Here is a 16,784-nt window from a genome sequence, read left to right on the forward strand (position 1 = left end):
AAATCTAAATTTAAACATTAAAAAATAATTGTAACACATCTAAAATTCTGAAGTTATACAGAAAATATTTTTAAAACACATCCAAAATCATAAATCTAAAATTTAAATTTAAACATTAAAAAGACAGTGTTGTAAATGAGTGCCGAAAAGGAGGAAGGCAGCGTTGAAGATGAGCGCGGAAGAGGAAGGTGGCATGGATGAACGACAGCGGAGGATGACTTCTCGATGTGCACCTCTGCGTTTTCCATGTGCGCCTCTGGATTTTCGACATGGCGCAAATGTGACTTCTCTGCTTCTTTGAGTGTTTTGTACGAGTTTAATTAATAATTTGATAGTTTAAGGTTTATTTTATAATTTTAAAATCAAAATTTTGAATTTTGAATAATTTGATTTTTAGATATGTATTTAAATTATAATATATTAATAATTAAATATATTAAATCTGAAACAGAAATTTAAAATTTAAATTTTAAATTTCAGTTTTTTTAGATTGTATTTTGAATGTGTATTTAATTTTAAAAAGACAGTAAATCTATTCATAATTTTTAGTTGTGTTTGTTTTAATTTTTTTTAAATTATTGTAATAAAAGGCTGAATATTGTACTATTTTTAAAGGATACCTAGTTGAACCGTATTTATAAATCCGTGCCCAGCATGGAAAATTTTATAAAAGTAAGAAAATTTTTTATATGTTTAGATATTTAAAAAAAAACACACAAAATAATTATTATCAAAATCAAAATTTAACTTGAAAATATTAAGTCATCATCATTTTACATTTTTTTAAAGTAAAATAATTATACATTAATTTTAATACAGAATTTAAAATAAAATTAAAATATTTACATTATAATTTTATTTTTTTAAAGACTTTTCTATAAATAATATTAATGGTTGAATTTAAAGACATTTCTAGGTGATTCATAAGTAAATATTTTAAACCTCTCTTCCTCTTGACTCTTAAAAGTATCACATATAATTAGCCATGTATAAAAACTAATTTGAGCAAGTACAATCCAACGTAAGCTATTCAATTAGGATTACAATTTATAAGATCCTCTTTACTTAATGTATTACTCTTTGGATATGATGTCCCAACTTTTTTTAACCTTGCTATTCATAATTCTTTTCTATTTATGTTTATTGTCAATTGAAAGTTAGAAAAAAATGTCTGCAATTAACTGATGAGATAGATACATAAGAGTATAAGACCATAAGTTCATCATAGTAAGCTTTACTAGTGAGTTTGTGATTTATTTCACATATCTAAAATTATCAGAATATTCTGAATATACTATTTTCTAGTAACTAGTAACATAATCCTTGGCTTCTAAGACACAAACATTGCAAAATTTTTAGGTGTATACTTGATTTGCAATTCTCTTTGTTTCTTTTAGTTCACTATAATGGATTGATGATGTTTGGATTATGGTTTAAATTTAATGAATGTTTATGTTTATGTTAAGTGTTTGTTTATTTGAGTTGTTTTTATCTTTGTTCTAGATTTGAAAATTTAGTTTGAGTTGTTGATAGTTATGGAGTAGATTTTATCAAATTATTTAGAGTTATAAATTGATGTAACCTTTAATTGATCTCGATGAATGACTAATTAAGGATTGAATTTGTCTTAGCTCCCTTGACGCTAACCCACTTACCAAAATTCCATTAGTTCATGGGTTAGGACGGGTGGCTAGAAGCAATTAATTGTTACTACTTTTCTCATGATTAGGGATTGACTAATTAGAATAGCTCTTTAATTTATCACATTGTCTAGCTTACTGACAAGGATAATGAATCTTGAAAACTAACGTTAGTCAAGATTCTTTAATTAGATAAATTTGATCACTTATTTTTACTATATGTTTCATATCACTTTTAATTATTAGTTGGGCTGGGCTACACATACAAGCTTACAAGCTTACAAGTTGGCCCAGCCTAAATAGAAGCCATGCGCATAAAGAGAGATAACATGGCGCGTCAAAATCACGCGCTCAACACTACAACCGTTACGTATGGGAAACTTTTCCACTTCTTCCACTTCTTCCACTTCTCAAAACGCTTCGAAAACAAGGAAACCCTTCCATTTTCGAGCGAAAATCAAAGTTCAAAACATACAAATCGTTCTTCGAAACCTCCATCAAAACACCATCAAACTCTCCGTGAAGAATCTGAAGCAAAGCAACAATACTCAACGTAAGTTCGTTAAGATTCCTGTATATTTTACTTTTCTTCTACGTCGTTCTTCTAGGGTTTACTTCTTGCTTCTTTGTTACAATGTTCTAAGTTCTACGTCGTTCTTCTAAGTTCTACGTCGTTCTTCTAAGTTCTACGTCGTTCTACGTTCTTGTTCTAAGTTCTCATGCTATTGTTGTTGATTTTTGGAGGTTTATTCCGTAGCTGTTATCAATGAGTGTATCTGAATCATATCTATGGGTGTATCTTACTGTTATTAATGGGTGTATCTGACTCATATATATGAGTGTATCGTACTAATGTCTTTGGGTGTATTTTTTGTTTCAGAGAAAATGGCAGCAAGAAACAAAACAAAAGACCTTAAGTGTGCCACACATCTCCTAAGTGATAAGTTCAGAAACATGACTGAAAAAAAGAAGGCGATTGTGAGGGATCTAGGATTTGGTGGGTTGATGCACATCCCACCACTAAGGGTGCATCACCAACTGTTAAGGGATACAGATGGCGTTCCTTTTGCCAACGACGATAAACAAAATATCACCCGTGCACCTGGCCCCAATTTTTAAGATGGACGGCATATCGGAGAGAAACTGGGGGGGGGCATGTTTTGACCTTCTTGATCAAGGGCATCACAGACTACCAGGAGAAGAAGAAGAAGGCAATTGATGGCTGCCTCTTTGCCCTGATGATAATATACTTTCATCTTTCTGAAAACAAAGGCAAGAAGAGGGCTAAAGACCACCAAAGCCTTGGATTGCCAACTGGACTAAGGAGCAGTTGGTGGAAAGAATGACTGCAGAAAGAGAGGAGATTTTGGTAAGTAAACATAATATGTTGCTTGTATTTTATTTACCTGAATGCTGCTAGCTAAAATATCTAATGTTTCAGGGGATTGTGAAGATGGCGGAGACAAGAACAAGAGATAAAATGAAAAAAAAATAAAAAAAAGAAAAAAAAACAAGAAATCAAAAAACAAAAAAAGGAAGGCGAGTCCAACATCATCTTCAGAGACAGAAACAGCTACTGACATTGACACTTCTACCTCTGAGTTTGAGACTCAAGAAGACTCAGAGGATTCAAGAAGAAAACACCCCAGCAAAAAGGGAAAAAAGTAAGTACCATACTTGGGTGTAATTTCTTTTTCGAGTTGGGTGTATTTTGTTGATCACGTTGGGTGTATTTTTAGTATGTTCTAAACGACAGAAGGTCGCTACGTGTCGTCTGAAATGTAAGAAGCTTTATTATTTAATAAAATCTTGTTATCATGATTTGGGTGTATTTTGTGGAACCATTTCGGTGTATTGTGTTGATCAAGTTGGGTGTATGTTGTTTATTAAGTTGGGATATTTCGTTTGTTGTGTTGGGTGTATATTGTCCATTCGGTTGGTTGTATCTTGTGCATTCATTTGAGTGTATTTTATACCTGTATCTTATTTTGTCTGAATAACATCAAATCTGTTTTAGAATACCAGCTGTGAACTTGGGAAGTGATGCTCATTCCTCTCAAGGACGCACAGAACAGAGTAGTGTAAACCAGCCGTCACAGAGCATGTAATTTCTCTTTCAAATAACCGTTACTTTTGTTCTTCTATTACCCTTCTACTTCTAATTCTGTATATATTTTTTTTAGAAAAAAAGCCCTTTATTATTTTATTCAAGAAAAAAAAGGCAGAAAAAAAAGCAAAAACTGCAAGTATGTAAGTTCTCAAAAAAAACAAAGCATGTCTTCTTTTTGAATTGTTCGGGTGTATTTCTTGAATTTCTTTGGGTGTATTTTAGGTTGAGTCCGTCTGATTCGAATATGATGGTTGTGAGGAAACAGACACCGTCGGAAGCGCTTGTCATGTGAGTTTTCCAATAATATTTCAACCTTATAACCTTATTATTTTCAAAGGCGTTGTTAACCTTTCATTTTTCTTCTTGTTTAGAGTCCCGATTCAGGTTTTTGTGCCGGCATCCCAAACAACTACTGAGACAGATTTTGAACCAACCCCTATGATACAGATTGAAGGGACTACAGAAACGTAAGAAATAGTATTGAGTGTATATTTGTTTAGAGTTTGGGTGTATATTAGCTAACAGTTTGGGTGTATATTGTTCCTGATTAGTTTTTTTTACGCCGTGATTAATTTTTTGTAACTGTGCAACACTCCTGAAATCCCCAAACAACTTCAAGAGACCACACCCACGCTTCCCCCAGCTCCAACTAAAATGTAAGTTCATCAGACTAAAATCAATCTTTGCTTATCATCCGTATATTCTTATTCTTATTCTTATTCTTATACATGATGACGCAGTCATCCAGACGCAGAAGACGCTGCTGCCCTGTTGATGATGGCACGGACAGCATCCTATATTCCTAAAACAGATCCAGGGGTGCCATCATTCAGCCTTGGATTGACTGATTCAAGCCAGGAGGGGGCGTCAACGCAGGAGACAGAAAGGGCAAAATCTCCTGAATATGCAAATTTGATAGAACAATTGGACGATTTGGTCCAAAAAATAGCAAGCAGTGCGGCGAAGGGGAAGAACAAAAGTCCACAAATTCAGAGGGAGACTGGGGGAAAAAGTTCTGCAAAGTTTCGAACTCCTGGGGGATTATATCAGATTATGGATGATATGAAACAAAAGTGCTACATCTGGGGGACGAGACTGAAGGAAGATGCAGATGGCAATACTAACGAGTATGAGGAAATATGCACTCTGATTGCCCAAGGAGAATACATTTTGATGAGAATGCACTTTGTATCCCTCCAGGCAAAAAGTGATATAGAATCTCAGGTAATATTAGAATAACATTAATGTTTTTACACCAAAGTCAATTGCAATGCTTATTAATGTAAAATTGATTTCGGCATATATTTCTAGATTGTATCTGCCATCTGCCTCATCCTCAACCAGAAAAATGAAAAGAGGTTTCAAGAACAAATATACTGTCTCCCCCCGATATTGTGGTAAGTGTTACTTCTACGATTGGGTGTATTTTCTGTATTGATTTGGCTGTATTTTTTACGTTCAATTGGGTGTAAGTTTAGTATTTCATTTCTTGTTTCGCAATTCTTGCAGTGCATGGCACTTTCGGATCACCCAAAGGGGGAATTCGTATCATCGAAAACGAAAAAGGAATTCAGGGTGGAAGCCTACCCGAGTTTCATTCCCTTCATAGATAGAAAAAAATTAACTTCGCATCCATATGTAGGTTTTCGTTTGCTAAATTTGTTAGTACGCTTATTTACTTATATGCCAAATAAAATAACACACTGTTGAAATGTGGCAATCCTTCAGATTTTTGCTCCTGTTTGCCACTCGGGGCATTGGTGGTTATGGCTAATAAATACAAGAAAGCGGAAATGTCATATACTTGACCCGCTACACAAAAAAGCTCCAAGTGATGAGAGAAAGGACATTAATAAATTCACTGTAAGTTGCCTCTGTCTTCTTTACTTTAATATTTAGGTCTATTTCGTTAGTTGTGTTGGGTGTATATTGTCCATTCAGTTGGGTGTATCTTGTGCATTTATTCGGGTGTATTACTGATTTGTTTTGCTATTTAAGGGATATGTATTTTCAAGATTGATAACATATGCCGGCGGGGAACCTCTGCAGAAAGGGGAGAACGAGAAGAAAATTAAATAATCATATGTTAAAATATCAGGCCAAAAAACAAGGTATAAATTTGTGAGTCTGAACATTAAACTTTCGTAAATGAGATTTGTAATTTATTTTCTTCGTTTTCAGCTATGACTGTGCTATCTATGTTATGAAGTGGATGAAGTTAATTGAGCCGGAAAACATCAAAAAGGGGAAGTATGAATGGGATAATTGGCCACAGGTAACTGTCTTTAGAACTATATAACTCTGTATTACTTTACTGAATTAATATTGCTGTTTAAACAAAATATACTTTTTAATTGTAGGAGGAGGTGGACCACTATAGAGTGGAGTATGCTTCTCGGATACTATTCAGTGAGATGAATAAAGAAAGATATCGGGCAATTAGGGAGAGTAGTGCTATAAGGCTGTCGAAGCCATCTTCTGTATTATTGAGTCCGTTTTGTCAGATTAATTCTGCTGATATAGAAACTGCGTAATCCAACTGCTGGGTAGTTTGTAAATTGAACAAATAATGTAAATATTTGCCATTTATCAACTACTTCTATTCCATGTATATTTTTTCCCATAGTTAAACTATCTGTGCTGGTAAACTGTCTGTGATGTATTCAAAAGCTGTATTACAGGTGGTAAAATATGAAGGAAAAAATCAAGGCATATATAAACGCAAATTATAAACTGTTACACCCAACGCAGGTCTAATAATACACCCAAGATTGCATAAAATATACATCCAAACTGTCTGTGCTGTATTCAAAATGTATGAATTACATTTACTAAAATATGAAGAAAAACATCAAATCAAATATAAACCCATAACCTGAGAATTTTTACAGCTTTTGTTTTATATATATCTATATATGTGTCTATATCTAATTTGTGAATTAACGAAAATACACCCAAAATAACGGTGCTTTTACACCCATATTCTGTAAAACTATACACCCAAAGAGTTATCCCCTGCTGCTGGTACCCTGAACTGATAATTCATAACGTGTCCTTGATATTGGCTGGAATTTGAATGCGCCGCTGATGCAGCATCAAACATGTTTATCTGAATATAACACTCACACATTAGCTAACCTATTAACGAGAAAAATAAACTCAATCGCCACAAATTTAAAGAACATTACTTTTACCTTGCTTAAAACTTTCGTCTTCTTCTTCTTTGTGCCATTTGCGATCTGTTTCTCCAGCTTTGAACCTAGCCTGTTTTTTGGACGTCCTCTTGTTCGAATCCTTGGCGGGCTTTGAAGCTCGTTAACCGATTCCAAGTTGGCGTCTTCGTGGGATAAAGAAGATGTCCCCTTCCTTTTGGCTTTTAATGCTTCCATCTCGGCCATGACGTTATCGTACGCACGGTGCAGAATTGCAGTCAGCTCCTCCGATTCGGAGGCAAATTCGCAAATATTTTGTGAACGAAAAACCAATTGGTCGAACCTCTTGCTTCTTGGCTCTATTAGTGGCTCGTCGTGGCTGCTCTTGATGTGTGTGTGTCGCCTCTTTACCTTCTTACTCCATCGTTCCAGTATGTATCTAGGTGACACTTGGCTTGCTTGTTCGAAGCTTAACACGCTTAGTGCGTGACGGCACAGTATCCCTCTCGACTCGAATAATAAGCATTCGCATTTTACCTCGGCTGCAACTGAGTCGTAAGTAACCACGAACTTGTTGAATATTGAGCTGGAAACTTGTTCTCCGACTTCGTATACTGAATAGCCTAGAACGGAATTCTTTAATCTGGTGATGCAATTCGCCTTTCCTCTAAATTGCGCTTGGACTTCCCTAAACTTTGCGTGAGTGTACGCATCTTGAAACTGAGCTTCAATGGAGGATTTGGTTGCACACGGTATGACCGTATGAAAATCTGCAGCATCTGATTCTCTCTCTGCTTGCTCCCTACTTCCGAGGCAATTATCGTATTGTTTGACGAATCTTCATCAAAGAGCATCCGAGAAGTGTTGATTGACCGTGGTGATTCACCCCGACAAAAGAACCACAGACCAAATTATACCTGAAACAAATTACCATGGTCTAGAATGCAAAATCATTAGTTACACCTTAACAAATGCTTCGCATACACCCAATGAAACAGCCAATATACACCTCTGATGCGGATTCATAAAAATAAAATAATTTAGCATCATAAACAGGGGCAGTTTGTTACTTGTTTGTATTGTAGGTGGTGTCGAATGAAATGACGTCTCCGAAATAATCAAAGGCGGCTCTGCTTCTTGCATCGGCCCAAAAAGCGAGCTTAATCGATTGATCCTCTTCGAGTTGGAGCTCAAAAAAGAAATTCGGATTCTTCTCTTTCATTCTTAACAAATATTTCCCGAATTCCTTTGCATCTTTTTGTTCGGAAACATTCCGCACTTCCCTCGTAATGTAATTCTTCACGTCCTTTTCGATAAAATTTAACTCGCGATGACCACCGGCAGCCGCAACAAATGATTGGTATGTTTTTCTTGGTCTGATACCGGCCTCCTCGTTATTCTCTATTGTACGACGAATGGACATGCTTAGTTTCCTGTGCTGTTTGAGCATCTCTGCTTTGCTTGGACAGCAGGGGTGTGAATGATCGAGCACAACCTTTGAAATAATCCAAGCACCGACATCCTTCAATGTGTGTATATAAATTCTTGCAGGACAGTTTAGACCGGCTGTAGGATTGGTCTTCTCGGTCGGAGATATTTTAGATTTTCATTTTCCCTCTCTGCTTCCAACCTTCGGAACAAGCTCGTCATCAACAACCGAGAGAGGCTGCACAATACACCGTGTCAGAAACTGTGAATACACCCATAGATATGATTCAAATACACCCAATCATGCCTAATATGATACAGCCGAACTGCAACAACTCAACTACACAATGACCTTTAAAGCCATAAACTGTAAATACACAAGCTGCAGAATACACCATGTCAAAAACTAAAAACACACCCAATCATGTCTGATATAATACACCTGAACAACAACAACTCAATTAAAATAACAAAACCAGTAAAGTGTAAATACACCCACACTTCTAGCAAAAATACACCCAAAAAAAGACCTGATCTACACCCGAGCGTCTGCTATAAATTCCAGGAAATTAATCACAACTAATACATTGAATCGACAGATTCATGTTAACGTGTTATTTTCACAGTCAATGTTCAGCAATTTTTCAACCACACAATGCTATACAAATTACTGAAAGAAAATTGATTATGTAAATCAAACCTCAGGAACTTCGTTAGATTCAACTTCATAATCCACTTCGCCTGGATTCAACTGAGAATCTGAGGTGGAATGATCCATTATCTTCAAAACGAGTTCAAACTTTGATTTCAGAAAACAACAAATCAAAATAGAAAACGAAGCTCGAGTTGTAGAGAGAGAAAAAAGTAACGTAAACGAAGAACATACCAGTGAGAAAGGGAGAGGAAAAGAACGATGGAGAAGAACGAGGGAAGACGCGCGAGAAGAAGAACAACCAAATCTCAAAATAACGAAAACGAAGAAGGAAACAAATATTTTAAATTTGGTAGTTAGATATACGCGGGATCTTATATAGCGCGTGTAATCAACGTATGTGGAGCAGCGCGTATTTTCGTTTTATTGTTTAATGAGCTTGTAAAGCATACAAGCCCTAATGGCTTGTATACAGAGCTTTTCCGTTATTAGTTATCTTTAATCTTCTTAAGTGCAAGTTTACGTTATTGCTCATTTTAATTTTAGTTGTTTGTTTCAAAAACCTGAATTTCCATAACAAATTACACCATACTTCCTTGTAGCACAACTTAGGATTTAACTTCCAATTTGTTTGAATTATGACAATTTTATCCAAACACAATTGGGATCAACTTTAGTTTAAAAACTTGCTACAACGAGACAACAAGTTTTTAATCTTAATTTTTTTTCAAGCGGATTTTAGCCTCGCCATTGTCTCGAATACCAATTTTGTACCCGCCTCCAGAGTTAGGAGGAGAACTCTCTAGATACCATAGAGTTTCGACCACAGAATACTATCTCATGGCACCCTTCCAGAGCAATCCCTCACCTAATTACTGATGCGGAATTTTTTAAAATCACGACTCCGCAAGTACACCGAATTGTATCAAGTAATACTACGGTAAATGGGTTATCGTTCTCATGAGGATTAATGGACCAAGCAAGTAGTGGCTAATTGATTAATCTAGTCAGACAATTAAAAACTATGATTTAAAGACAATCAATATCACAAACAGCAAATTGCAAAAGGTTGAAAAGTAATATGAATAAAAACGTTAAGGTTCCAGAGATGTTTAAACTTTAAGATGAATGTTTTTCACTATCTACCTTCATCATGCAAAAATGTATCTTACGGTAAATTCTAATTAACCAAACCCCAATCCCTTAGTGACTCAATTTCTCTTAACTTAATAAATCGTCAATTCCGTGATCAATTGATTATGATAAGAGGTGAAGTATATATACTAATTCATAAACCATACAATTCTTAAGAACTAAACCTAGTTGATTTGATGTCACTTATCAAGCCAAATTCAAAACTTGAAGAATTACGAGAAGAAGTTTTCAAACTTAATTCTAACAAACAACTTTTCCTAGATGAATATAGAAATCAATTATGATTCAAACTATTTTCCAATATATTCAATCCTTGTAATGAAGAACGAAAACTTATTTCTTAAGAGAGCTCGAGAGTGAGAGAAGAGAGGAAGGAAAAAGAATTTTACTATTCATCATCACCTTCAAATCTATTTTTATCACAAACCAGAGCTCTAATTGACGACCTGTTTACGGCTACACGATCCTCTCACCTCCCTCTTCATTTCTATATAACTTTTGCAGTGAGTAATCATAAGAACTCTACTCTATTTCTCTCATTATCGCTATTTTTGTATTTTGGATAGTGAGTGATTGAAATGCATGATTTTGATTCTTTAGGGGAAGCTCTAGCTTGGATTCTAGAGGGATTTTATCCCAAATTTATGTTGTATAAGTTAAGAAAATCTTATATCTCTATTTTACCTCAATTTGTATGAAACCCTAAGTATAAGTATAGTGAAATTGAGTGAAGTTTGGTTGAATAGAGTTAATTGAGGCTTGGATTGGTCAGAGGATAGCTCAAGAGATTTAAGATCATCAATACATTTGAGATGCAATTTTTGTTTTCAAATACCATTATATAATGTTACATGAAGTCCTAGGCTAGTTGACATGAGGATATTGTTGAATTGTTGTTGATGATGGTTTAGTGAAATGTCTTGTTTTGGATTATGGATTTGGAAGGTAATGGCCGAAGGCCTTGAATGTTTGATTATCCTATGTCATAGTATAATGTTGATATGTGTTATTACCTAATTTATAAAGAATAAGGTTTATGATGATTATAGCCTAAACTTGTTGAGAATGGAATTATGATAATGATACCAACTTGTGAATTTGATTTGGATAAAATTATATGATGATTGGATAATAAATGAATATTTGGTGAATTATTGAGTAAAGAGCTAAATAGAGTTAAAAGTGAAATAAATGAGTATGGTTTAGACTTGAATTTTGGTTGAATTTGATATAGAAATGATTGCAAGAATTCATTTAAAGTGGAGTTGCCTTAGTGGTGCGAAAAATTCTGCACTTTTTCGACGGACTATAACTTGTCTCTCATTGCTTGAAATTTGGTGGGGTTTCTTTTGTTAACAACTTAAGGATGTCTAGTTTATTGCCTTCAAAGAACGGAGGCAAAATAATTTTTGTGAGGTTGAAATGTAATTCTGCAAAAACAAAGACTAGTAGCAGGTTCTGTGCGTAAGCATCCAGTGTGCATATACACCATTCGCTGATTTTCAAAAACCAGTGGCAGGTTCAGCACGTATGCACCTAACATGCATACACACCATTTTACTGATTTTTCACAGTTGTTGATTTTGAGCTATTAAACCTTTTCGGTAAGTTTGTACCCTCCTATAACCCCCATCTTGAGTCTAAGAACTATCCTAGAGGATTTAAATTTGTTGAAGATAAATTTTATGAATTTATTATGAATAATCTCTCTTTAATGATTGTTAAATAAAATATGATTATTGATTGGCAAGGGCATGGGTTTTGTCCCGCTTGCGTGATTGATGAGATATCCACATCTAGCAAGGATGATGGTTTTGTCTCGCTTGCTCACTGCTGTGGTGGATATATGGGAATGGTAGTTTTGTCCCGCTCACATTCTCTTTTATCGTAAGGGTAGTCGGGTACTCTCCTGGATAGCACTGCCTCCAATGAGAAGGTGAAAGGGTACTCTCTCTTGATTATATATTATAGGTTTTCTCTTGGGGATGCACAACAGAGAGAGTATGTCTGGGTTAGCTACCAGATGTGTCGGGTCTGGCAATGTAACCGACATGTGAGCTCACGGTCAGTAGAGCAAGCATGCATCATATGCATTTGTTTGATTTATTTAGGTGTGCATAATTGTTTGTTTTTCATATTTGTTTATCTATTTGCTAGTTGTACTACTTGACTTAATTGTTTTCTTGTTGTGTTTGCCTTGTAATGTAATTAATTATGTTTGGTCCCCTAAAAAACTAAAAATGAGACAAGTTAAGCTGATAATTAGAAATTAATGAGATCGTAAAGTACTCAAATTACTGTACACCTTAGTTAGTTCACCTAGTATGACTTAGTTAAGACCCTAGGTGTTAAAATTTTGTGGAGTTGGAGTTTAGGAATGTTTAAAGGCTTCATGTTTCCTTAAGTAGTCATTATTTGGATTTGTTATCCTGTTGGGAACCTTCGGATTCTCACCCGTTGTTATTTTCTTATTTATTTTCAGATACCGATCGCAGCACACCTCGGTGAGAGTGCAAAATTCAGGTGAAGAAGTGGAGTTGGACTTTTGAGTTTTTTTTTATGACTAGAGATCTCTCTCCCTTTTGAATTATATTGTGTACAAATATATTTTCTTATAGAGAAATTGCTTGGAGAAATAGGCTTATATTTGTATTACTCTGGTGACGTTTCAGTCTGGGCGGCCTATTTCTGTGGGTCAAGTCTAGAACTGTTATATAGATACTAAAAATATGCATTTTGGATGGAACTTCTAATGCTCCATCCTTTTGTAAGTGTGTGTAATGGGTGATGTTAATTTTTTTTTATAGGCTCATATCTTACTATCTTCCTTCTACACTTATGGATTGTGTATCTATGTATTATGTATTATGTATGTCTAAGGGTAGTAATGCCTAACCACCATTGAATTAGAATTTAAGCGTAATTCTTTGTGTGGTAGGGTGTTACAAGAAGAGCTGACTGGGGACTCAACCAAATCAAGAATTTGATCTCCTCCAAAACACAAATTTTTCAGAACTATGTCTTATTAGAAGAGAGATACCAAACAATGTGACGCTCAAACAACCATCTATAACATTTCCTTGTGGAATTACATTGTGAATTTAAGGTTTCCATTTCCACCTATATCCTTATGGAAATTGCATTGGGTCATTGCTAAGGATTTTATGCCTTAGATCATCTAGGTTTATGATCCGTCATTGTCACAGTCTAAAAGGAGCTGAAATTCAAAAAATAAAAATTTGGCTCCACAGTGGGTGTCAAATATTATGGTGTAGAAATGATTTTCAAGGTATAGCTCATCTAAAAAAAAATGTTGCACTTGATTCTTCTTGTTGAGATGAGTTATACATTGGATCATTAAAACATAAAGTGTGGATACCTACAAAAGACACTCCAATACTCAAGTTTGCATATGTGAATTTCTATATTATTTTCTTTAATCTCCAGAAAAACCTACCTAGCTTATCATGTTAGTGTAAGTACTTTTATAAGTGAAATGCAGAATGATGTTGTGATCAGTTCCTAGTTGATGATTAATTGTAATAATGGGACATAATGAATATAACCCTAACAGAATTATAATGTCACTCAGCTATTTAAAATGTGAACTTTCAGTATACGACTAAGTTATAATAGGCTTTTTTTAACCTTTTTTTTAAAAGGAAGCAGGTTGAGCTTTTAAAAATGCTATCTTATAACATAGATGTATAAACACAAACTAATTTAGCTACAAATTTCACCGACTCTATTAAAAAATCTACCCTTCCATAAAAACAATCACTTTAAATTTTATCTATCACCACAAAGAAGTTAACTTTAGAGGTTCTAGTATGCCGCATCAAAAGCCTCAGGTGCATGCCCATAGAGCTAGTGAGCCTGATTGACAACATCTTCGTAAACATATCTCTCCTTTGTCGGGATATATTAGATGAACAAAAGGCTCTTAATTTCTCAAAATTAATTCTTATGCTATAAGCCTTGCAGAATTTGTTTAGCGATGCAATAACACACATAACGGTTCATTTTTATTTTGCAAAAAAACATAAGGTCATCTGCAAACATCAAATGAGATATTAGTGTTTTTTCTCGCAACACAGACCAAGTTTTCACCTCTCAGAATCAACCAATTGAGCAAATACAACAACCCAAAAGCTCCATATAAAGAACAAAAAGATATGAAGATATTCGATCTTCTTGCTTGAGACCCCTCTTAGGATCAGACACAACATATGATAAGCCTAATAATTGATTGGAGGGGGGAAGGGACCAAACTTACCAAGTGTCTACTCCAAGAAATCCTGATTAACTTTATCATAAGCTTTATCAAGATCTATCTTGAAGGCAGCGTCCCTTTCTTAAACTTTGTTTTTTCATGGAGTGTAAGACCTCTTGTGCTATGATGGTATTCTCCTAGGTGTCCCTTCTAGGAATGAAACCACTTTGTAGAGGGCTGATGATATCTTACAAATAGGATCGGAGCCTGTTGACAATAATCTTAGTCATTGTATTGTATAGAATATTACAGAGGCTGATAAGACAAAACTCTATCATTCTAAAAGGTTGGCTACTTTGGGTAGTAAAAAAACTAGGGTCTCGAATACAGATGACTTAATATTGACCCCAGAGAACGCCTTTATCATCAACTAGCATACATGATCACCAGCTATGTTCTAGTACTCTTTGAAAAAAAAAACCTTAAAAATTGTCTACACCAAAAGTCTTAAAGAAGCTCATCTCCATAACCACCTTCTAAATATCTCCTTTTGATACCACTTTAGTTAAATTAGCATAGGCTTTAGTCGAAAGACTAGGTATGAGTTGGTCACGGAAAGCTTCTAAAGAGACCTTCTCAATGGAGCCAAATATCTTATAAAAAATACTACCTCTGTTTCAAGTTCCTTTGGATTAGAAATCTAGTAAACCCATTGCTCTCTAGATTTCTGATACTGGAATAACTCTTCTTGAGCCAGCAAAGTGTTATAGTCAACTTGAAGTTCTTTTTCTCTACACCTTAGTGAAAAAGCGTTCACCCTTTCTATTTGTTGCTGGAGCGTTCAAATTTTCTACTCTAGGTCTTTTTTTATTTTAAATATGGCAAAAAAATATTATTAAATAGAGTAGCATCCTCCCTTTACTTTAGATAAGCAACGCACTGGGTATGACTGACCTTTATCCAAAACATTTCTTAATCCTTACCAGTTACCACATTCTGAAAGAGCGGATGAGGGGCTTGGGTTGCCTGAAAGCTAGAGAGTCTAAAACTAAACTTATTCTTCCTACTATGACAAATGGAGTAAAAAAGGACAGTGATTTAAATTGGCTCTAGCAAGATTCTCCGCATAACTCTCCGAAAAAGATAAGCACAAAGAATCTGAGGTGAGCAATCTATCTAAGTGTTTAGAGATGAACTGATGACCGCTGCATGTGGCTAAACCAAGTGTGTTGGAGTCCACTAGTCCAAATCGATAAGACTACACCCTTCCATCTTCTCTCTAAATCTCTCTGCCCCCTAAAAAATTTTCCACCCTTGACTATCAAAGATAGTAAAACCTTGAAGTCTCCCAATTGCTAGCCAATGTTTAGAATAGGATCCAGAGAAGTTCATCAAGAACTCCCAAGCTTCTTCTTGCTGACTCCCATGCCCAGGTAACCCTGTCCTAGGAGAACTCAATGCACACCGTTTGCGAGCAAGTCGCCAACACTGTACAACTGACTCTAGGCCATGAAAATAAAACCAATATACTACCATTGTACCCTAGTATTTAAAAACTTTGACTAAACCTCATAAAAATCTTTCTATTATCACACTTTGTTTAGTTGTTGTGTTGATAGAGAAGTCAAAAGAGGACCCTAATCCATAAGTTTATTTCCTATTTTATTAAATGTTGGATGAACTTCTTTTTGTGTAATTTTTGAGATCATATTTAGAAGGTTTAATTATTTTGTTGGTTTCTACAGTTTTATCATATTTATAACTAAATCTCTATATTTTTTCTTTTAATTGGGTCTCTACATTGCTTCTAATTTTGTACTTAGATTTTTTTCGTGTCAAAAATATTAAAATAAACATAATATTCTTTCCAAAAAAAAATATGTAGTTAAAGATCTAATTAAACTCTTAATTGTGAATATCTTTAATTTACAAAAAAAATATTTCGTTAACTCTAAAACTTACAAGAATCTAATAATAAAATTAAAAACAATGTCAAGACTCAATTGAAAGAAAAAAAATATAAAAACCTAATTATAAATTTGATAAAATTATAGAGACCAACATAATTAATAAAGAAGTAAAAGAGAACCATAATCTATAAGTTTATTTCCTATTTCGCAAAAGAATGATTTTTTTGTTTGGTATAATGGCTATTCATCAAGTTCATTATTAATTATCAAATCGGTTTTTATTTCTTAAAATAATTAGCACAATTATTACTACTTTACTACTCTCTATAAAACAAATGGTAATAAAAGAAATTAATCACATTTTACGCATTATCTTTTTTAGCTATTTCATTTAACACGAAAAAAATTAACAGTCCAAAATATTTTACATAAAATTATTCAATTACATCATTTTTTTTAATAATTATTTACATAATCAATATAAAAAATAATTATTTTTACTATCATAAACTCGTAACGTTATA

The 16,784-nt window shown here is 34.4% G+C and overlaps 4 long non-coding RNA genes across 4 annotated transcripts; all 4 read left to right on the forward strand.

Annotated features, from left to right (window-relative positions):
- Positions 2,927-3,126, forward strand: LOC110267831. The gene is made up of 2 exons (XR_002355769.1): positions 2,927-3,009; positions 3,082-3,126. It is a non-coding gene; the product is annotated as an uncharacterized LOC110267831 (long non-coding RNA).
- On the forward strand, positions 3,658-4,170 carry LOC110267833. Its single transcript, XR_002355772.1, has 3 exons — positions 3,658-3,744; positions 3,973-4,038; positions 4,122-4,170. It is a non-coding gene; the product is annotated as an uncharacterized LOC110267833 (long non-coding RNA).
- LOC110267835 lies at positions 4,217-4,639 on the forward strand. Its single transcript, XR_002355774.1, has 2 exons — positions 4,217-4,406; positions 4,491-4,639. It is a non-coding gene; the product is annotated as an uncharacterized LOC110267835 (long non-coding RNA).
- LOC110267837 lies at positions 5,307-5,826 on the forward strand. The gene is made up of 3 exons (XR_002355777.1): positions 5,307-5,388; positions 5,479-5,613; positions 5,749-5,826. It is a non-coding gene; the product is annotated as an uncharacterized LOC110267837 (long non-coding RNA).

Source organism: Arachis ipaensis, chromosome B02, assembly GCF_000816755.2.
Source record: "Arachis ipaensis cultivar K30076 chromosome B02, Araip1.1, whole genome shotgun sequence".
NCBI lineage: Eukaryota > Viridiplantae > Streptophyta > Magnoliopsida > Fabales > Fabaceae > Arachis > Arachis ipaensis.